A 22,500-nucleotide genomic window follows, 5' to 3' on the forward strand; every position below is an offset into this window, starting at 1 on the left:
ATAAGCAGCCAACCGGAAATCGTAACGATTTTTGAACCTTAAGACAACATCGCTACTTCTAACAATGGCAAGAAACATTGATGATATAAAAAAATATCCAAGATCTTTTGATTTTCTTCACACTACACTTAGTACTTGTTTTTATTATTCATGCAGTCACTAGACCAAGCAAAGAACATCCATCCACAATCACTCCTACCATGCACTGGCTATTTTGTTTTGCTATTTACTGAGCATTTGTTTTGCGTTTTCAGCTTCGGACCTTCTTTCACATGTCTCATATATATCCAAGATAAAGTGCTCCTTGCTTTTCTCTGTAGATCGAAAATCACTGTTCAACTATTCTTCTGAAGTTCGATTCTAAACAGCTACCTACAGACTCGTGACAAACTATCCATACTTGAAGTTCTGTACACTGTCATTCTCATACGTCACACATTCCCTCAAGCTCTTCATACTTTCCATACTTCCTTTTTATGACCACTCTATGTTATCATGTGTCTGTGTGTATTTGATATATATATATATATATATATATATATATATATATATATATATATATATATATATATATAGATATAGATATAATATATACACATAATGCGTATATATACGTATGTATATATATATATATATATATATATATATATATATGTGTGTGTGTGTGTGTGTGTGTGTGTGTGTATAATTATATATGAATGTATTCTGTTTCATTTACTTTGTAGGATGTGCTCAGCTTAATATATTTATTGTCCACACTACTTGAGACACATTACGTAATCTTATAAAGCATGTCAATTGCAAACAATCTTATTTAACCCACTACTAACATGAATACATGAATACATATAAACATTCCAAACACTAATGAGGGTTCCTATCGTGGCGGCTCCACCTACAAGAAATAGCAGCCACATCACCTTTAAATTTGATCTTATCGGTTAATGTATCCAAAATACACTATGCCTACAAAAAGGGAAGATAAATACTGCTAGAATTCCTTTTATCATAAGATAATTTAACGGTTGTAACAATTTCCCTCTGTTTTATTTTAACATATTTTATCGCCGAAAAGTTGCAATAAATGAAAAAAAGATATAAATGCAGTACAAAAAGTGCTTGTAGATTATGTTTGGTAAATGTTTTCATGGACTTAATAAATGTATAAAATGTCAAGGCTTGAACTAAAAATACACAAAAACATATATCAGCTTTGGAATTTTAACATGCACATTCTTCATAAATTATCTACGTTGAATAAACCTTTATTGAATCTAATTTTGTATTTAGGGCAATAAATTTAACAGTCGATGTGCTTTAATTCTTATCTTTCCGGGTGGAGATATTAGATGCTGAATATAATAATTGTATTCTATTTCCCTTACAGTTTTTCCATTGAAATCATTATATCAGGATGTTTCTGTTTTGTTATATCGAGATTTTGTTGTATGCTTCATTCATACATATATATTTTTTAAATTTAAATTTTATTATGAACAATGTCCTGTTTTACTGCTGATGTAATGATAGCTGCTGGCCAGCTTGCTCATAATTCAAGACGCCATGTTGTTAAAATGCCTGCTGCTTTATTCGTTCATCTATTTATAATCTGTAGCCGTACATCATGATCAAGGAAATGGAAAGGCAACAGAGAATGAAATAACTTTACTGTCGACATTTTAACAGTTTATTGGTTGACTTACCAGGAGGTAACGTTTTGTGATGAGCTATCTGATTAATTTCTAATGTACTGTTAGTTTCTGTTTTACCTTCTCTTTAACGAATTATATTTTATCATTATTATAATTTATTATAATAGAATATACCTGATAAATATCATAAAATAATCATAGATAATAAATAATCTTTTCTTCAGTATCTCGTCTTCCCATGTGTCAATGTGTGTGTGTGTGTGTGTGTGTATATATATATATATATATATATATATATATATATATAGAGAGAGAGAGAGAGAGAGAGAGAGAGAGAGGTGGGCACCATTAGTCGAAAAGTTAACTTCGTTAATCATTAATCCGTTAACCAAAAAGTTAACTTCATTAATCGTTAATCCATTAATTCTTTGAAGATATAACGGAAGTTAACATTAATCCGTTAACGTTAACTTTCATTGAAAAAAAGCATAACTACAGTTTAATACCCCGCCGACTTCATCGCCTCATAGCTTCCAGAAAAATGGATACTTTTTAACAAAACTTTCACCAAATAATTACTTATACCCTCTAGATTGAGTGTATGTAAAGATTTGTGGGAAGAGAGTTTTCCGTGGGGTTTGGGAGAGGAGTTTCTGAAAATTCACAGGACTCGACATTTTCCCCCCTCATAACTTTCTGGAAAATAGGTATTTTTAATGAAATTTTATAAAAATACCTTTCAAACGATTACGATTGCAAAGAAATTTGTAGGCAAAATTTTTAGAAGGGGGCAGGGGAGAGGAGCTTCTGGAAAACGGTTTCGGATCAGACAGCCCACATAAGTTGGAATTTCTCCGTTCTGACGGGGATTTTTCCCAGTGATTTTTACCAAAGTCTTCAGAATGTTGGGGAGCATATTTTCACGAAAAGTAAAAGAAAAAAAAAATATTCAAAAATTCAACGTATCTGAGCGCCAAAGCCGCTGCAAGCCACATTTTGCCGGTGGGAGGGGTGGTGAGGACCTCGAAGTTTTCCACCAAGGGTCTTTTTTTCTTTTCCAGGTTATTTTGCATGTGACATCGAAATCACGCGTAAACAGCTCCTTTTTCCAGAAAAGAAAGATTTGGTTGCTATTTCTTGCATGCCCTGCTACCATGTAACAGCTATTTGCGTTCACACCGAAATATTTACCAACTTTTTTCCTTCCATTTATTTTTTCCACTTTATAGAAGTCAATATTTTCTCTGTTGACACCCAGCTCAGTTAATTTTGCTTTTCTCCCAGTTCTGTGCTTTCTGAAAGAAAAGCCAGTTCTAGCTGCTATAGTTGTCTGCCTCGTTGCCGCGGCCAAGAATCATTCACAGTGTGTCAGTCAAGATTCTCTCTGATTTCTTGCCTACGGAACGCTGGCATTTATAATAATCATATTCCAGCTAGAAAGATGGATATACCATTATAAGCATAGCTTATACTAATGTAGGGCACTTGCTGTCCATTTGAACTCTCTGTGACATAGTGAGGTCACGGGTCAAGTGGAAACACGTCAATCACTGATCTCTGATGACAGGACAAAAAAATTTCCCGCTGTCTTTGCAAGCAACAAGCGGGTAGATTTGGTTTCAAATCCAGGCAGGGCCTAACGAGGTCCTACAAGTTATTTATAATAATAAATGGTGTTATATCGGGGTTGAAAGAATGACGCGTACAATATTAAATATGCTAAGACAACTTGAAAACAATAAAAACTTTTAAGCGTTTACCAGTTTTTATAAAATTTTGGGGTTAACGGACTTGAGTTAACGGAAGTTAAATGTAACGGAAGTTAATTAGTCCGATAATGATTTTCAAAGTTAACCTGAAAGTTAAATCGTTAGCGAAAATGTTGACTTCGTTAATTAACGATTAACGGATTAACGGGCTTACGCCCAGCTCATTCTCTCTCTCTCTCTCTCTCTCTCATATATATATATATATATATATATAGTTCAAAAACACAATAACAAAAAAACAAAAAAAAAACAAAGTGAGGACGTGATATGGATAGTATTATTGGACGCTCAGGAAAGGAAAGAGAGAGTGTATGACGTTTCGGGCGTAGCCCTTCGTCGGAAAGATGGAAAGTTCGGAGAATGGAAGAACGGAGAAAGAGGAAAATGGTACCGATGCCCACGAGGTTAGGTAATTGAAAAAGGTAATTGAAATTCATTAAAATGCTAGGTTAAAATAAATTTGTTTGAAATTTTAAGCTGTATCCATTATTTTGACCAACCACTGTATATAGATATAGAAAACAAAGCTATTTTATTCCACAAGGGTAGAAATATAGGAAAAATAGAAGTTGAAAATGCAATGTGAATAGTGTGAGTCTTTTTTTAATTATATTTAAAGATATAACTGGTTATATTTATATAATGATATAAAAAAAATATATATGCATATATACATATATGTGCATACTTATATATATATGTATATATATGTGTATATATAGGTATAGGACGTCATAAAGCGTAAACAACATGGAATATAAAATAAACATGAAATACAAAATACGAAAACAACACGAAATACGATGACAAACTTGGGTATACGAACAACGAGAGAAACAAATGGAGAATGAGACAAGTAACATAAAGAGCGACCCTTCATCAGTTGTCGGCTGTCCATCTACTCCTCATTTCGAGCAATATATGTGTGTGGGGGGTGTGGGGGGGGTGTGGGGTGTAGGGTGTGTGTGGGGTGGGTGGGTGGGTGGGGGTTGTGCGTGTATATATATATGTGCATGTATGTATGTATGTATGCATGTATGTGTGTGTGTTGTGTGTGTGTTGTGTGTGTGTGTACGTTGTGTGTTGTGCGTGTGTGTGTGTGTATGCATATATGTATGTATGTATGTATGTATGCATGCATGTATGTATGTATGTATGTATGTATGTTGTGTGTGTGTGTGTGTGTGTGTGTGCGTTGTGTGTGTTGTGCGTGTGTGTGTGTGTGTGTGTGTGTGTGTGTGTAGTCATGCATTGATATACAGTATATCATTATACATACTGAAAAACAACATATATACAACATAGACTAAGTAAAAATGACTTCAGTTTACAGATTTCAAAATGGAGAGAAGATGAATTTTTTTTATAAATTCGATATGTTATTGAAATACTTACTAAATGCTAATCAACCAACTAAATTTGAGAATTTCCTACTGCAGCAATTGTTGTTTATCTCTTTGTTTCTCCATCATCATAACGAAGTTTCGTCGTTGGTTTCTAAAACAGAGAGGAACAACTGCAAGCTGTCAAGGAGCATGTTTAATTTCAACTTATTTTCATCAAGTTTTTGTACACAACAGCAACTGAGAGGTGCCAACCAAAGCAGTATTTATTTAAGAAGCTAATTACAGCTAAATTTTCATCTTCTAAAGTCAACATTCTTCAGAAAGCCAACACAGCTGGGCGAAGACGGACGCCAATAATTACCTAGTAGAGTATTTGTTTTTGTAAACTGTAAAACTTCGTAAATGTACTATATTGTACAGTGTTGTTGCATTCTAAGTTGCAGGTTGTATTTTATTGAATTAGTTGCTGGCTCACTGCAATCTTTTAAGTCCAAATATTATGAAACTTTTATCTTACGATAATGTTTCTAACTATTGCTTAATTCATATACACATTCAAGTATAGTAGAGCAGAAATGCATACGTATGCACACAATTTTATGCTCACATGCACACATACATAAACTCCACACACACACAAGCTCGTTTTCTATTTATCTACTTCTCATTCTCTCCCTATACATATTTGCACGCATCAACATATACACATGTAAGCACACAAATACTACACAGAAATATAATACCTTGTGTTTGGAGGCATAAAAATAGCCCGTTAAATCTTTATTATAAAAGCATTAACTCGTTCCTTATGCAAGTGTAGCCAATTGCCTGCAAACAATTCTTATGGCTCTGTAATGGATATTTCAGATGGTAGAGGCTTCCAGAACTAAATATTTAAAGGTTTAAGCAAACGAGGATATTCAACAAATCAATAATGATATAATGAAACTCTGAGATACAAAATTTACAGAAATGGCCGTTGACGTACAGATTTACTCGTGTATAAGTCATACTATTTTATACTCTATAATTTTAATTGGGAAAAAATGTTATACGACTTATACTCGGGGAAAAGCTAAACCTATGAAGGGAAGTATTTTGTACCAAGATTTAACACTAAATTAAGGGAGCGATCGATACACGGGTGCAACTTATACACGATTTCGAAATGATTCCAAGCTCCAGAGGGCCAGAGACAGTATGGGAGACCGGACATGCGTTCAGTCGGATCTGTTTGTTGTTGTTCAATGGGTGGAAAAGAACAGTATGCTTCTAGATGAAGATAAGTTTAATTTGATCCGATTTGGAAAAGAGGATACTCTGAAACTACCAAATGCTCTTCCCTTGTGTCATCAAACAACACCAGGGGCCTTTGAGTAATTGTTGATAACAATCTAAGCTGGAGTTCCCACGTAAACAGCAAGGTTGACTTGGCCCGCAAGATGTGCTTCTGGATTCTGAGAACTTTCCGGTCTAAAGATGCCCACACCATTCTTCTCTATTCTACTTTTGTCCGACCCCCACCTTGAATACTATTGCTCACTGTGGTCTCCCCATACGAAGCAACTCATTATGAAAGTGGAAGCACTCCAGAGGTCAATAACAAGAAAGATAGACGGCATGAGAAGTATTGACTATTCTCTCCAACGCTACCGTGAGCGCTACATCATTTGTGTGAAGTGGAAACTATTCCATCAGTATTGTACAAATGATGTTGGCATTAATTTTAAAATCCACCCATGACTTGGACCCCGTGCTATCTGCCCACTACAAAAATCGAACTCAAGACATAACTACATTACGACACAACTACTTTACCTCAACCGGTCCAGCTCTCTTTAATATCATGCCAAAATACATCAAAACGGAAACAGATCCCATAAAATTCAAAAGTTCTCTGGACAAATTTCTCCCCAAAATCCCGGACTAAACCTTCTACACCCGGATATGTCTCCAACAATAATAACACTTTGCTAGAGTGAGCCATAGTGTTCCATATATAACTGAAGTGTGAATCACAATCTAAAAGACTTCACCAGGTGGTGCTATTAAGGCTCAAAGGAACCTGGACGCGATCGCTTGACCCACAAGAAATAGTGGATAAATCTCCCTCAAATCACAAACCCAACTGTTTCTAAAAAACTTACATAAAATATAGTATGCCTGAATAAGAAAATAGGATGGACACTGTTAAAATGCCTGTAATAAGTATTAAATGAGTTTGTGAGTACAGTTATAATCTACATGAAAATGGATTTGTTTTACTGGAAATTCGATTTTATATTGATTGTAAAATTAGGAAAGTGGTACAAGTAAAGCGAAATAGCTTCGAGCATGGGACTGAAGTCATATAGTGAACTCACCTTCTCACAGAAGCAGTGGATCGCAAATTTTTAACGTAAAAGATATATATTTCGTATGAAATACCCTAGCAAACGTTATGCTGTACAAGACATGGTGGGTGCTTTACAAAGAACGGAGTGTCTAACAACTAATTGTAGTCACAGACGTTAGATACTGATCGTTGTGGTTAGCCGTTTACTGGAACTTAACTGAGAGCTAATACGGTATCCGTCCGGATAATATACCCCCTCCAGGCTCACTTATATATAGCAAGAAAAAACAACAATGCGAGGACGTGGAACAAGTGCTGTTATTAGACGCTCAGGAAAGGAAAGAAAAGAAAGAGAATTTCCCTTTTCGAGCGGTGCTCTTCATCAGAAATATAGAAAAAGTCCAAAGAAGGGAAGACGGAGAAAAAAAATCGCCAATGATACACACGTGGTCACACACACACACACATATATCAGCCGCCATGATTGACTGCTTGCTCCAAAAGTTTTTTTAAAAATCTCTCTCTGTCTATTTCCTCATGTTCCTTTCTGTTGAAGAGCTTAGGCTCAAAACGTAAAAGACTTTCTCACCTTCCCGAGCGTTAAACTAATACACCTGTTTGTTGTTTATACACCTGTCTTCGTCTTTTATTTTTTTGTAAATTTCAACTATACATATATATCCTTTGGTAAGATTTGAACTCGGGACGTAAAGAACTGGAAGAAATACCTGAATGTATTTTGTCCAACACTAATCTACCAATCTACTACCCTACAAAATAACACTAATAATGGTTACCAATTTTAGAACAATGTCAGCAGTTTTCAGGGGAGGGAATTAATCGTTACAATCATAGTTGACTGGCACTTTACTTAATCGACCCGGAGGGATAAAATGCGAATTTGACCTTGGCTGCACTTGAACTCAAAATCGGAACAGATACCATTTTGTTCGATACTCTAACGACTGTGCCAATAGCCACCTACGCTGATAACCCTAAGACCTGAAATTTTGTGGAAGGGGCTTAGTCGATTATATCGACCCCAGTGTGCAGGTGGTATTTATTTCATCAGCCCCGAAAAGATGACCTCAACGGCATTTGAATTCAGAGCGTGAAGACGGACGAAATGCCATTTAGCATTTTGTTCGGCGTGCAAACGATTCTGTTAATGTTAACAGCTTTTATGGCAGCAATATTAACGGCTGTACCAGTAAGAGGGGTTACTTCAAAAAGAGAGCGAGCGAAAGAGAGAGAGAGAGAGAGAGAGAGAGAGAGAGAGAGAGAGAAAGAGAAAGGAAGAAGGGAGAGGGAAAATCACTAAAAATTGCAATCTTTTTAGTGTTGTTGTTGTTGTTGCTGTGCTTTTGTTTAAGCCGATGTCAAACTTGATGGAAAAGATCAGAACTCTAAAACAGCTTAGTCATAACCATCTCATATAATTAGAAGTATATAGGACTACATTATATATGACGGGGAGATGTGATTTGACGGATATTTGACTTTTATTTTCTACAGATATCCTTTATTACGAATTTCTGTATCCTGACATACTGATATGCTATGTCTCCACCTAGTGGAGAGTCACACCGCACAAGCCAATATGGAAACCTCTATAAGGTAACCTACTTGCTAGAAATAACAGCCAGCTGTTTCGTAAAACCTATCCAGGTCTTTTTTTTTCTAATAGGACACATTAGTAAATACAACTAAAAAGGCACAATGGTCAAGGAACGGATGCTTTTAATCATAGACCTATTTTATCACCATTGACCTATGTTTAAACTACAACAACGACGACAGCAACATTATGAACATCAGTAAGAAACGTGCCGATGAGGTAAACTCTATATGGCAATACGATCTGCTAGAAATAACAGCCATGTAAATCTTCATCAAATTAAATCCTACCGTCTTTTAAACAATATATAAAAACGAAGCAAATAAACGACAGAACGACTCATCAGTTAATGTAGTTCCAGTTATATAATGGACAAGAGACGGAGTGGACGGACATGGCTGGAAAGCCTTGGAGAAAACGCCTGCTTGATCAACAATGACAACAGCTACAACAGCAACAACAGTAGTAGTTGCAGTGATAGTAACGTTGTTGATATAATAACTCCACGGCACAAAACAATAATAACATCATCATCATCATCATCATCATCATCATCATCATCATCATCATCGTCGTCGTCGTCGTCGTCATCATCATCATCATCATCATCGTCGTGGTCGTCGTGGTCGTGGTCGTGGTCGTCGTAGTCGTCGTGGTCGTCATCATCATCCGTATCAGCGGCGGCAGCAGAAGTAGCAGCAGCAGCAGCAGCAGCAGCGCGGTAACGGTGGCAGGAGTAGCAGCAACATTGATGTTATAACAGCAACAGGAGAAGAAAAATCGGCAGCAACAACGGTGGATGACTGCAAGAAGCAGCGATAGTCAACGGCAGAGAGTGGTGAGGGTAATTTGAGCCGGTGCTCATGGTTTTGGTGGTGGTGGTGGTGGTGGTGGTAGAAATAATAGTAGTAGTAGTAGTAGTAGTAGTAGTAGTAGTAGTAGTAGTAGTAGTAGTAGTGGTAGTTGTAGTAGTGGTAGTAATAGTAGTAATAGTGGTAGTAGTAGTAATAGTGGTAGTAGTAGTAGTGGTAGTAGTAGTAGTAGTGGTAGTAGTAGTGGTAGTGGTAGTAGTAGTAGTAGTAGTATGAGGATGAGGATGAGTAGAAGGGTTGGCAGTAGTAACAGTGTCGTCAACAGCATCATCATTAGCAGCAGCAGCAGTAGTAGTTGTAGTTGTTGTAGTAGTAGTAGTTGTAGTAGTAGTAGTAGTAGTAGTAGTAGTAGTAGTAGTAGTAGTACGAAGCGGAGGAATTGACGGAACAGTAGTAGTAGTAACAGCAGCAGCAGCGGCGGCAGAAGCAGTAGTAGTAGTAGTAGTTCTTGTAGAGATTGCGAAAGCATTTTCTTCTTTCTCTGACTAATTAACGGAATTTTCTATTTAAAGTTTAAAATATCTGGCGTTTTATATATATATATATATATATATATAAAGAATAAATACCCTTGAAATTTTGCGGGAAGTGGGTTTGTCGATCACATCAGCCCAGTACGCAACTGGTACTTATTTTATAGACCCTGAAAAGATGAAAGGCAAAGTCGACATTGGCGGAATTTGAGCTCAGGATGTAAAAACAGATGAAATGCTGCTAAGCATTTTGTCCGGCGTGGCACTGATTTTTGTTAATACGATTAAATGTTAGCACAAAAGACAAAAAAAAACAAAAAAAAAAAAAAAAACAAAGAATGCAAACGTCTGATGGTAAATTGTACAGCGAAGAAGAAATGATCAGGATGACAATGTAATTGTGCTTGTAGAGAGGAATAAAGAAAGAGAAATAGAAAGAGAGAGAGAGAGAGAGGGAGAGAGAGAGAGAGAGAGAGAGAGAGAGAGAGAGAGAGAGAGAGAGAGAGAGAAGACGCAGAAGAAGAAGGAGGAAAAAAGAAGGAAAAAAGAAGGAAAAAAGAAGAGGGAAAAGAAGAAGGAAAAGAAGAAGAAGAAGAAGAAGAAGAAGAAGAAAAAGAAGAAGAAAAAGAAGAAGAAGAAGAAGAGAGAAGAAGAAGAAGAAGAAGAAGAAGAAGAAGAAGAAGGAAAAAAGAAGCAGAAAAAGAAGAGGAAGAAGGAAAAGAAAAAGAAGGAAAAGAAAAAGAAGGAAAAGAAGAAAGTAAAGAAAAAGAAGTAGAAAAAGAAGAGGAAGAAGGAAAAGAAAAAAAGTAGAAAAAGAAGAGGAAGAAGGAAAAGAAGAAGCAGTAGAAAAAGAAGAGGAAAAAGGAAAAGAAGGAGGAAAAGAACATAAACAGAGGCATGGTAAAAGAGAGAGAGAGGAAGACAGATAAACAGAAACAGAAAAAAGAGAGATGGAGAGAGGGAGAGAAATAGAGGGAGAAAGAGAGAGAGATGGAGAGAGAGATAGAGAGAAAGAGAAAGAGAAATAGAGAAAGATAGAAAGAGGACATGCAAACATGAGGACATTCCACTCGCTATAATTTAAAACGGTGATGAATTAACAGACGATATCTTTACTGCTAATTTATCGTTCTTCTGGGATAATTCTAGAATGATTTACTACTCGTCTTTCTGGATAATTGAGTTTACTATTGCAACCTTGTTGACCACTATCCATTCTTTAACAATGGCTATTATATAACGAAAAACCTAACGAAGTCTACAGCAGAAGCTAATCATTTAGAATCAATGTGCTTTCTCGTTCTAATAATAGTTGAACGCTTTTTTCCCGCTGTTAATATGTCCTAATAGAATTGTATGCTGACAAGGCTCTTTGCGATTCAAACTATGAACTATGTCGTACGTCAAGGTTCAGCTATGTCTCCAGTGTTCATAGTCTGTTATGATCACCCGTGTATAACATTTCAAAACTGCATTACAGAAGACCAAGTTTCTTCTTTAGAGCTTTAAATACTTTAGGTCTGAGCAGTCGCTGGCCCACTGCGTTGCTTAAACAAAATCCCACATTAAGCCCATAATTTAAATTGGTTAACACTTACAGCTTGCCACGTTGTGTATATTAGCCTGCACTTGACTATATGATATGATACGATATCACACACACACACACACACACACACACACACATGCTGGCACTGCATCGCTTACGACGTCGAGGGTTCCAGTCGATCCAATCAACGGAACAGCCTGCTCGTGAAATTAACGTGCAAATGGCTGAGCACTCCACAGACACGTGTACCCTTAATGTAGTTCTCGGGGAGATTCAGCGTGACACAGTGTGACAAGGCTGACCCTTTGAATTACAGGCACAACAGAAACAGGAAGTAAGAGTGAGAGGAAGTTGTGGTGGAAGAGTACAGCAGGGTTCGCCACCATCCCCTGCCGGAGCCTCGTGGAGCTTTAGGTGTCTTCGCACAATAAACACTCACAACGCCCGGTCTGGGAATCGAAACCGCGATCCTATGACCGCGAGTCCGCTGTCCTAACCACTGGGCCATTGCGCCTCCACAACACACACACACACACACACACACACACAGAGTATATATATATATAAGAAATTAGAATGACGAATAAACAATTATGTTACAAACTTCATTAGCTTACAGCTGTTTCTGCTATAAGATGCAATACATTCAGAGTTCAACGCTTGAGTATCATCCTGTAGCTTCACCGGAGCTTTAAACACAGCCAAGCATACTGTGTGAAGACTATTTGCTACAATATAGCGCTATTCTAATGCCCGAGTGCGGATATTTCTTTAAGAAAAATATATAATTATGAGAATTCGATAAATTATTATCACTTTACGTATTTTATACAAATGGCATGACGATTTGCTGTAAAAAAATGTCTGTTGTTGGAAAAATGTGTTTATTCTGAACTCATCGTGACTTTTGATGCTGAAATGATAAAACATCTCGAGATAATTAATTCACGGTTTCATATGTGAGGGTAAAACATTAAAGAGATATTAAAGAAAATGTCCTGTTCCGTATTTTCAAAAAAAAAAAAAAAAAGGAATATTCAAATCTTTCATTTCCTATAGGAAAAACGTTTTTTCACGCTTCATTTTGGCCAACACATTTGACAGCCATTTTGTTTTACTAAATCACGGTAGCGTCTATTTAGCGCTGATAAGTTTTCATAAGTATGAAATTTAACGAAAAAAGAAAATTCATTAAGCGTAGGTTGACCTTGAAATGAACTTAAAAAAAACCTAGAATTTGGATTTTCCTAATAATCTTAAGAAACCTGACCACAGCGTGGTCGTAACCGAGACCTAGTACCTATTCTAGGCCCAGCCCTTGCTTTGTTATGATTTTCTTATAATAAACATTTGTAACAAGCCATGCTGCTGTAGCCTAAATTAGAGGCCACATCAACATAGTCACACACTTTGGTCACTCCAGGGTCTTTTACATTCTTTACTTACATAAATCGGAGACGCAATGGCCCAGTGGTTAGGGCAGCGGACTCGCGGTTATAGGATCGCGGTTTCGATTCCCAGACCGGGCGTTGTGAGTGTTTATTGAGCGAAAACACCTAAAGCTCCACGAGGCTCCGACAGAGGATGGTGGCGAACCCTGCTGTACTCTTTCACCACAACTTTCTCTCACTATTTCTTCCTGTTTCTGTTGTGCCTGTAATTCAAAGGGTCAGCCTTGTCACACTGTGTCACGCTGAATATCCCCGAGAACTACGTTAAGGGTACACGTATCTGTGGAGCGCTCAGCCACTTGCACGTTAATTTCACGAGCAGGCTGTTCCGTTGATCGGATCGACTGGAACCCTCGACGTCGTAAGCGACGCAGTGCCAACAACTTACATAAATCAAACGCCAAATATGAATGTGTTTTGAAGCAGTTCTGTGTCAATCAAGGTGCAGAGCATGTTCGATTACTGCTTTATACAGAAATGGTTGTCAAAAGGAAATTGCTTGAAGTGGTTCATGGAGTTATTTGATGAAATGAAGTTACTGTCAACTACAGACCGCAAAGCATATGTCAGTTATTTGACAGTATCTTCGAGAAATTAAGCAGCTTGAACAAGCAACTCCAAGTAGTAAAGATAACTCTTGTTGATGCAAAAACAAAGATTTTCGGATTCACTATAGCCTTAGAATTATGCCTAAGGAATATCTCTACAAGAAATTTCAGTCGATTTTACTAGCTGAATCAGTGAGGCAACTAATATTACTAGAGAGGTATTTGTTTGAACATTTTAAAATGCTAATAAAAGACTTCAATGACAGATTTGGTGATTTAGAGAAAATGACTTTTCCTCCTTGGTTAACTCAACCATTGCTAGTTGATATCTCTGAAGTTCCGATGCTGTTCCAAGAAGAGTTATCAGAATTGTAACATGATGAATCAGTGAATACTATATTCAAAATGAAAGAACCAAGATATACACACACACACACACACACACACACACACACACACACACACACACACACACACACACATACATACATACAAATATATGTATACACGCATACACATGCATAACATGATCACGTGATAGACCAGACTATCGGATATTATATATCGCTTGGTTACAATGCTCTTTGCATTAGTTTTAGCTTTCGAATGATGCCACCCCGCTGGCTAGGCAATCAGGCCAACATTTTTCCCTGATCGGAAAGCCAGTCCGTCATAGGTTGAACCATTTACAGCTAAATGAACTGGAGTAACGTGAAATGAAGTGTTTTTTGCTCAAGAATACAACGAGCAGCTCGGCCAAGCAATCGAACCCACAATCTAACGATCGTGACTGTAGCACCTTAGCCACTAGGCTAGAGAAAGAACATGTATAAGGTGTTCAAAAAGTCTCTCCGCAGTGAATTTTAATTTTTTTTTTTTGTACACGATGTACTTCGAAACATGTGTAGAAGAGTCAACTTATGAATTGAAAATGAAGGACGACGCTTTCAACACCTCTTATAAAGTTTTTTTTTTAAGTCTTGTAAAGTCTAATATATTCTTTTGTAGTCTTGTACCATCTTATAAAATATTTATCTTGCAATAAAATACTTACTGCGGAGAGACTTTTTGAACACCCTGTAAAACACACACACACACACACACGCACACATACACACACATGTATGTATGTATGTATGCACATCCACCCACGCATGTATAATGGATATAATACGCTTATGTAAGTGTGATGTAGATGGTCATCAACTAGTTCACTGAGAAATCCGAAACTTAAACACCAACTTTATATAGTCCGGAGTTAGAAAGTGGTCTAGAACGATCGCCATCGAGCAGGTGTTGAAGTATAGTGACAAACTAATACAGGCATAAGGAATGAATTTATATGAAAAGTTGTATATAAAATTTGTGTACAACATGATGTAATCAAGCCTTATCTTTACAGCTGTTTCGGATAATCAATGACTGGTTGATATAACTATGCATATTATGCAAGGAAATCCAGTATTGAGTCGATATTGTTTGTATGCATAAAAGCAAAGGAAGTGTGTCAACTAGCAATTTTTGTAATAGCTTCGAGCAAAGTCACGATATCCTCATCAGACGTGTGTATGTGTGTGTGTTTACGTCCCTGTAATCTAGCGGTTCGGCCAAAAGAAACCGATAGAATAAGTACTAAGCATATAAAGAATGGGGTCGATTTGCTCAACTAAAGGCGGTGCTCCAGCAGCATGGCCGCAGTCAGATGACTGAAACAAGTAAAAGAGTAATATATATATATATATATATATATATATAAATAAATAAATAAATAAATAAATATATATATATATATATATATATATATATATATATATATATATATATATATACTCGCCATGATAGATCGCTGACTACTACACACATTTTTTTCTCTCCTTGTTTCTTTCTGTGTTCCTTTCTGTGGAAGAGCGTAGGCTCGAAACGTTAAAGACTTTTTCAATTCCCGAGCGTTATACATCTATTTGTTTTCTACACCACCTGTCTTCGTCTGTTGTTTTTTGAGAATTTTCCCTATATATATATATATATATATATATATATATATATATATATATATATATATATATATATATATATATATATATATATGTATGTATATATATATATATATATATATACATACATATATACATACATACATACTTCAGCAGAATAATTGCAAAAGCAGTAATTGCAAGTTCAGTAAACTTCTTTGCTCTCAGCAGGGCTTAATTAGAATGATATTAATTTGAGGATTTAAAATGGTTTAGTGGTTTGTTTTTCTTGTATCGTATTGTCATCAAGTTACATCACTAAGTGTCTTCGTTACAACAGTAATAATGATAACGATGATGAAAGTGGTGGTAGGGGTGTTAGTTGATGCGGTAGGAGTTATACATCGTTGTGGTTAGTAAAAGTAGTGATAATGACGATGATGATGACGATGATGATGATGATGATAATGATGATGACCACGACGACGATGATATTGATGGTGATGATGATGATGATGATGATGATGATGATGATGATGATGACGACGACGACGACCAGTCAATGACGATTACGACCTCGGCGAACTTAACTAAAGCAATCCCCAAAATGGCAACAAGCGTTTAACAATAGATTCAACAACTTGTCGAACGCCAACGGAAAATATAAATATAAGTGCAGATCTTTGCTTTAGGTCGTATTAACACATCATTAGTAATTTCACACGCGAAAATAAAAGCGGGTGAATAAACGATGTGGAAATAGGGTTCATTAGGACTGATTCAATTAAAGAATGCTACTAATTGCAATATTGCGTCGTCTAATCACTGTTATATTATATACTGCTGTTAACGTTGACTGCGCCAGTTATATATCAAAGCCGAATACAATTACCTAGAAACTTCCGGATGTCTATTGTTTCGTATTTATGAAATATAATACTTTGTTAATGTTAGTTCTAAAGTTTTGTTATGGAATCAATACGCTGACGAAATGTTAAATATAATATTATATAATTAATTCTTCCGGCCCCAACATCGAAACGATAAATGAGAAATATATATATATATATATATATATATATATATATATATATATATATATATATATATATGTGTGTGTGTGTGTGTGTGTGTGTGTGTGTGTGTATATATATATATATATATATATATATATATATATATATATATATATATATATATATATATATATATATAAGAAATAAAATAAGCATAAGTAGAAAAATCATATTTAAATGAATATAGCGTCGACATTTATTATTTTCATGAAGTTGTCTGGAATATCAAGAATACCAGCGAGGAAATTAAAGATAAAATATTGCTTATTGAATAAAGTAGATCAACTACTTTTGAAATAACATTTACAAAGTCAAGGGGGGAAAAAACAAGCAGAAAGTAAAAATAAATGAAGGAAAAGAAATACAGGAGATGCACGCAATAATGAAAAATTAATTACACTTATTCGTACACTCACTGAACCAGTTCTTCTAATGTTGATTTTATGCTGCTGTTGATGTAATTGGGAAGACAGTAGAAAGTCTGCTTTTTTTGCTGTTTGTTGGTGTTATATTGAGCAATGTTGTGGAGGCGCAATGGCCCAGTGGTTAGGGCAGCGGACTCGCGGTTTCGATTGCCAGACTAGGCGTTGTGAGTGTTTATTGAGCGAAAACACCTAAAGCTCCACGAGGCTCTGGCAGGGGATGGTGGTGAACCCTGCTGTACTCTTTCACCACGACTTTCTCTCACTCTTACTTCCTGTTTCTGTTGTACCTGTAATTTAAAGGGTCAGCCTTGTCACACTGTGTCACGCTGAATCTCCCCGAGAACTACGTTAAGGGTACACGTGTCTGTGGAGTGCTCAGCCACTTGCACATTAATTTCACGAGCAGGCTGTTCCGTTGATCGGATCAACCGGAACCCTCGTCGTCGTAAGCGACGGAGTGCCAACATTGAGCAATGTTAGAAGGTGAATTGACAGAGTCGTTAGAGCGTCGGAGAGAATGCTTTGCGATTGTTAATCCCATATTGATCGCGGCGTTCTGAGTTCAAATCCCGTCGAAGTCGACTTTATCATTCATTTTGTTTTCGAGGACGATGAGAAAAGTACGGAATCAAGACGGTGGATTGGCAGAACTGTAACATCATCCGACCTGCTACCTCGCGCTATTTGTGCCGGTTCTTTACGTTCTGAGTTCAAATTTTGTTGTTGCCTACCTGGGTGGTATACTTAATTCGTCGCTCTAAGTGTCTTTAGTGTCTTTGGCCCACTTCATTGCAAACATACAGGCCATGCTTCCTGTTGATGCTTAACTTCCTCTCTCTTTCCCGCAAGCCCAAGGGTTTACGGATATTGTCTTCTCCGAGTAAAAGACTAACAAAATGAGAAAAGCAATTTATTATTTATAGCCTGTGCAACTGCACAAGCAATAAATAATAAGTTGCCAAATGTTTATTTACAATACAATGTATGTGTGTGTGTGTATTTAGAACGTAGATGCTCACATATACGTTCACACTTCAAAAGGCGTATTGTGGCACACGATGCACCGCAAATGATATCGAGGTTTTAAAAAAATATAATTGTAGGGTTTAGAAACTACTGAGTTTTAAATAATGTGGCAATGTTTATTTAGATCAGGCGTTCTTAAACAGTGCACTGCGCCACGCAAGTGTGCTGCAAGGCATAACTGGGTCTTTAAATATTTAAGACTTTAGAAAATGTATATTAATGTTTGGGTGTCATGAAAAGCGTGTTGTCCATAATTTTTCTATATACAGCTGTGACTTCTAAAGCTACTTTCTTTTCTGAATTCCTAACTCTAAAACTAGTTTCTTTTTAAATATAATTTAAAGAAAACGTTCATGCAATTTTAATTTTGCCTGAAGTCGAACAGATTAAAAACGACTGATTTATTACAATAACGCATTGGTTCATGATTAAAAGAATATTTCATGATTAAAAAAAAAAAACAGTAATGTCACATGACGTCAATTTGAACAGTAGATAGAGTCCTCACTTATCATACGTTAGTTATCTTCATTATCACAAAACGCCACATTTATAGAAAAAAACCCCCCAAAAAACAAACAGACAAGAAATGGATTGCATGAGTTGATGCCTTTTTGAGATACATCAGCGGTTGAAGTTAAACTGTATGTCATATATATTCACTTTTTGGTTCTTTCACCACAAATTTGATAAGTAAAGAGAAAGCTATACTTTACTGAGGAGGTCAGAATAAAACTGGTAAAAACGGGAGTTCTCTCCTCTATTTTTTCGCAAAAATGAACATAATATTAACTTGTTATTTCTCACCGCACTCTTGTTATTTCTAGACATCGATTTTTGTAGTGTTGGAGACTCTGAATTATTTAACTGCAAAACAATTATATTTTCCTGTGCCAGCCAATGTACATGTGCTTTCGCAAATATAAAGAATGCGTTCCTTTATTGAAGAAATCAGTATTTACTCCATACATGATTGTAAACAAATTAATGAAAGTTTAATTATTCATTAACGAGTAAAGTTTTTTTTAATTCAACACAGTTATTTTTAGTTAGTTTATTTATATATTAATGTTAGTTTAAATATTTTGAGATTACGTATTTTAGTTATAAATCGAAATACTCAGCTCTCTAAAAGCCTTAACTGTACGGCGCTCACTGCCATTTACTGCAAATAAATAATCAACAATTTCTATTTCTGTTGAAGGATGTGAGTTTTAATTGGTGTCAGCAGAGACATTCGTGTAGAAGGCAGTTCTGAAAATCGTATAGTACTGAAGAAGAAATCGATTTATTCAACCATTAATATATTCTAAAAGTTACACGTTGTATTCTCATTATAGTGTAGAAGTGCATTTCAACATCAATTTTGCATAAGATATACGCCACCATACACACCCCTCCACACACACACACACACACACACACACACACACACACACACACACACACACACGCACACACACACATGGACTGCATCATAAAAAAGTGTTAGATGTATATTTCTATAGTGTTGCAAATCGACAGAAAAAACTGGATGTGGATTGATGCGGAAAAATAAGGACTTAAATAAAATGCATCTCTTTAGGGATGTGAATATCACAACTGTTACACAGTATTTGTGCAGCAACAAAGCTATATTTTATCATACAAATTTATTTGTATTTACAAATTTGTATTTACGCTAGAGTTGAAGTTAGGGGCCGAACACATGAACCTAATCCATATGCATTTTTCTTGGTTCTCCTTTATATTTCCTTTCTTCTCTTCCTCCTCTTCTCAGCTCCTCCGGGATATTCTTCTATTATCCGACGAAGAACTATATCCGAAACGTCATAACTCTTATTCTATAACTTTTATTCCTTCCTTGAGTATCATCCAGCTTATATTGTAATATAAATAGTGAACATCCCTTGTAAATTAGTTGTTTCTGTCTTTTGCTATTGGCATTTGCTTCACTGCACACACACACATAAATGTGTGTGTATGTGTGTATATGTATATGTATACACAAATACATATACGTACACAGATACATGCCTCTCTCTCACTCTCCATATATACATACATACATAGTGGTTGTCTACTCCTTAAACAGAGTTTGACCACCTCCTGCACCTACACCTTAGCCCTTTCATGGCGTCTGATGTGGCTTTTTAAACCAGACAGTGTTTTGAAAAAACACCCACACAGATTGCACCTCTGATTTGCACTACCAATACCTGCAAGCAAGTTCTGCTCATTGTGGATCCTAACATGTCTTTTAAGACCCCCATTGGATTTGCAAACCCTCTGGCACACACCACATTCAAACGTGTGCACAGACATATAATCAGAATAGCTGGATGAGGTTTGTTTTCCATGGGTTCGCAGGTGAGATTTGAGGCCAGCCAAGGACATACATACATACATACATACATACATACATACATACATACATACATACATACATACATACATATATATATATATATGAAAAAAATAGTACTCGAATACCAGCGGTAGAGTAATATGTTTTATTAAGAAAGCAGCAAAGACATCAGAGTGTTACGTTCCCGTTCGTCGGACAGTTTTTATGATGTCTTTGCTGCTTTATTAATAAAGTATATATATGTATACATATATATTTATATATATATATATGTATGTATGTGTGTGTGTATATATATATATATATATGTATGTATGTGTGTGTATATATATATATATATGTATGTATGTATGTATGTATGTATGTATGTATGTATATATATATATATATATATATATATATATATGCATATATATATATATATATATATATATATATATATATATATATATATATATATATATATATATATATATATATATATATATATATATATAAGCAATGTTAATTCTCTAAATGAAGTATTAACAGTAACTGCACGATAAAGTGTAGTATATTGCCACTTAAGTGTGGCTGACCCCTAGGGTATATATATATATATCATGTTGCCACTGCTGTCATCACCCGTACGAGTTCAGGTCGAGAAGGGAGTGAAGCAAAGAGATAGATCTCTCCAAAACTTTTCACCGCATGTCTCGAACAGATCATCAGGGGCATCGGCTGGCAAGGCGGTGTCAGCGTCAATGGCGAGCTACTCACCCACCTCCGTTTCGCTGACATCGTAGTAATCATCCCTGAAACCACGGATCAGCTTCAGACCATGCTGACGGAGCTCGACATCAAAAGCTCTGCAGTAGGACTCAAGATGAACTGCATGAAAACGAAGTTCATGCGGTCCGACAGTGTACCAACAGGTCGAATGGTGGTCGGCAGTGATGAAATAGAGGAGGTAAAGGAATATGTCTACCTGGGACAGGAAGTGAATATGTGCCGAGACATCGAAAAGGAGATCTCGCGGAGAATAAGGGCCGGATGGAAGGCGTTTTATGGTATAAGGGACGTGCTCAAAGGAAGGTTGGACAGGACCACCCGCGCCAACCTCATAAATATCACAGTTCTACCTGCAATGCTATACGGTAGTGAAACATGGGCTACAACAAAGAGAGAAGAGCAGAGATTGGTTACGGCTCAAAGAGCCATGGAGAGGTCAAATGCTTGGAATATCGTTGAGAGAGCACATCAGTAGCGAGGTCATGAAACAGAAGTCCGGCGTGAGGGATGTCATCGTAGAATATACATGCAGCAAGTTTAGATGGGCTGCATACGTCGCCCGGCTCACCGATAATCGGTGGACCCGCGCAGTTGTCGAGTGGTACCCGCGCGAGTGGAAACGACCACTCGGAAGGCCTCCACGACGGTGGAGTTACGATTTAAAGAGGACGATTTGGACCACGTCGATGCGGAAGGCGCGATTCCAGAGGGGAGTGGACAGCGTGCTGTGACCAGCGGTGTCAAATGGACGCCCGACGGACTGGTCGGTCAAGGTGGTCAAGGTGGATATATAATATATAATATGCAATATAATATATATATATATATATATATATATATATATATATATATATATATATATATATATATATATATATATATATATATATATATATATATATATATATAGTCGGCCAAATTCCACTCAGAAGTTATTGGTTAACCTAAGTTTAGAGTAAAGACACTTCTACAAAGCATTGCGTTGTGGGGCCAGACAAAAACATGATGAAGATGCGGAGATCTCAGTCACACGGCTAAGCTTATGTGTACGCGGACAGACAAACAGGAACACACACATAGACACAGACACACACATAGACACAGACACACACACTCACACAATGTAGTAAGTTGATTCAATGTCACGTAACTGAAAATTTCTCAAGCTCAGACAAACCAGCCTGTATATGACAGACGTTAATTAATAATGGGGACCCTAAGAGATGTGTAGACTATACTTTGCATAAA

Source organism: Octopus bimaculoides, chromosome 2, assembly GCF_046866305.1.
Source record: "Octopus bimaculoides isolate indiv1 chromosome 2, ASM4686630v1, whole genome shotgun sequence".
Lineage (NCBI taxonomy): Eukaryota > Metazoa > Mollusca > Cephalopoda > Octopoda > Octopodidae > Octopus > Octopus bimaculoides.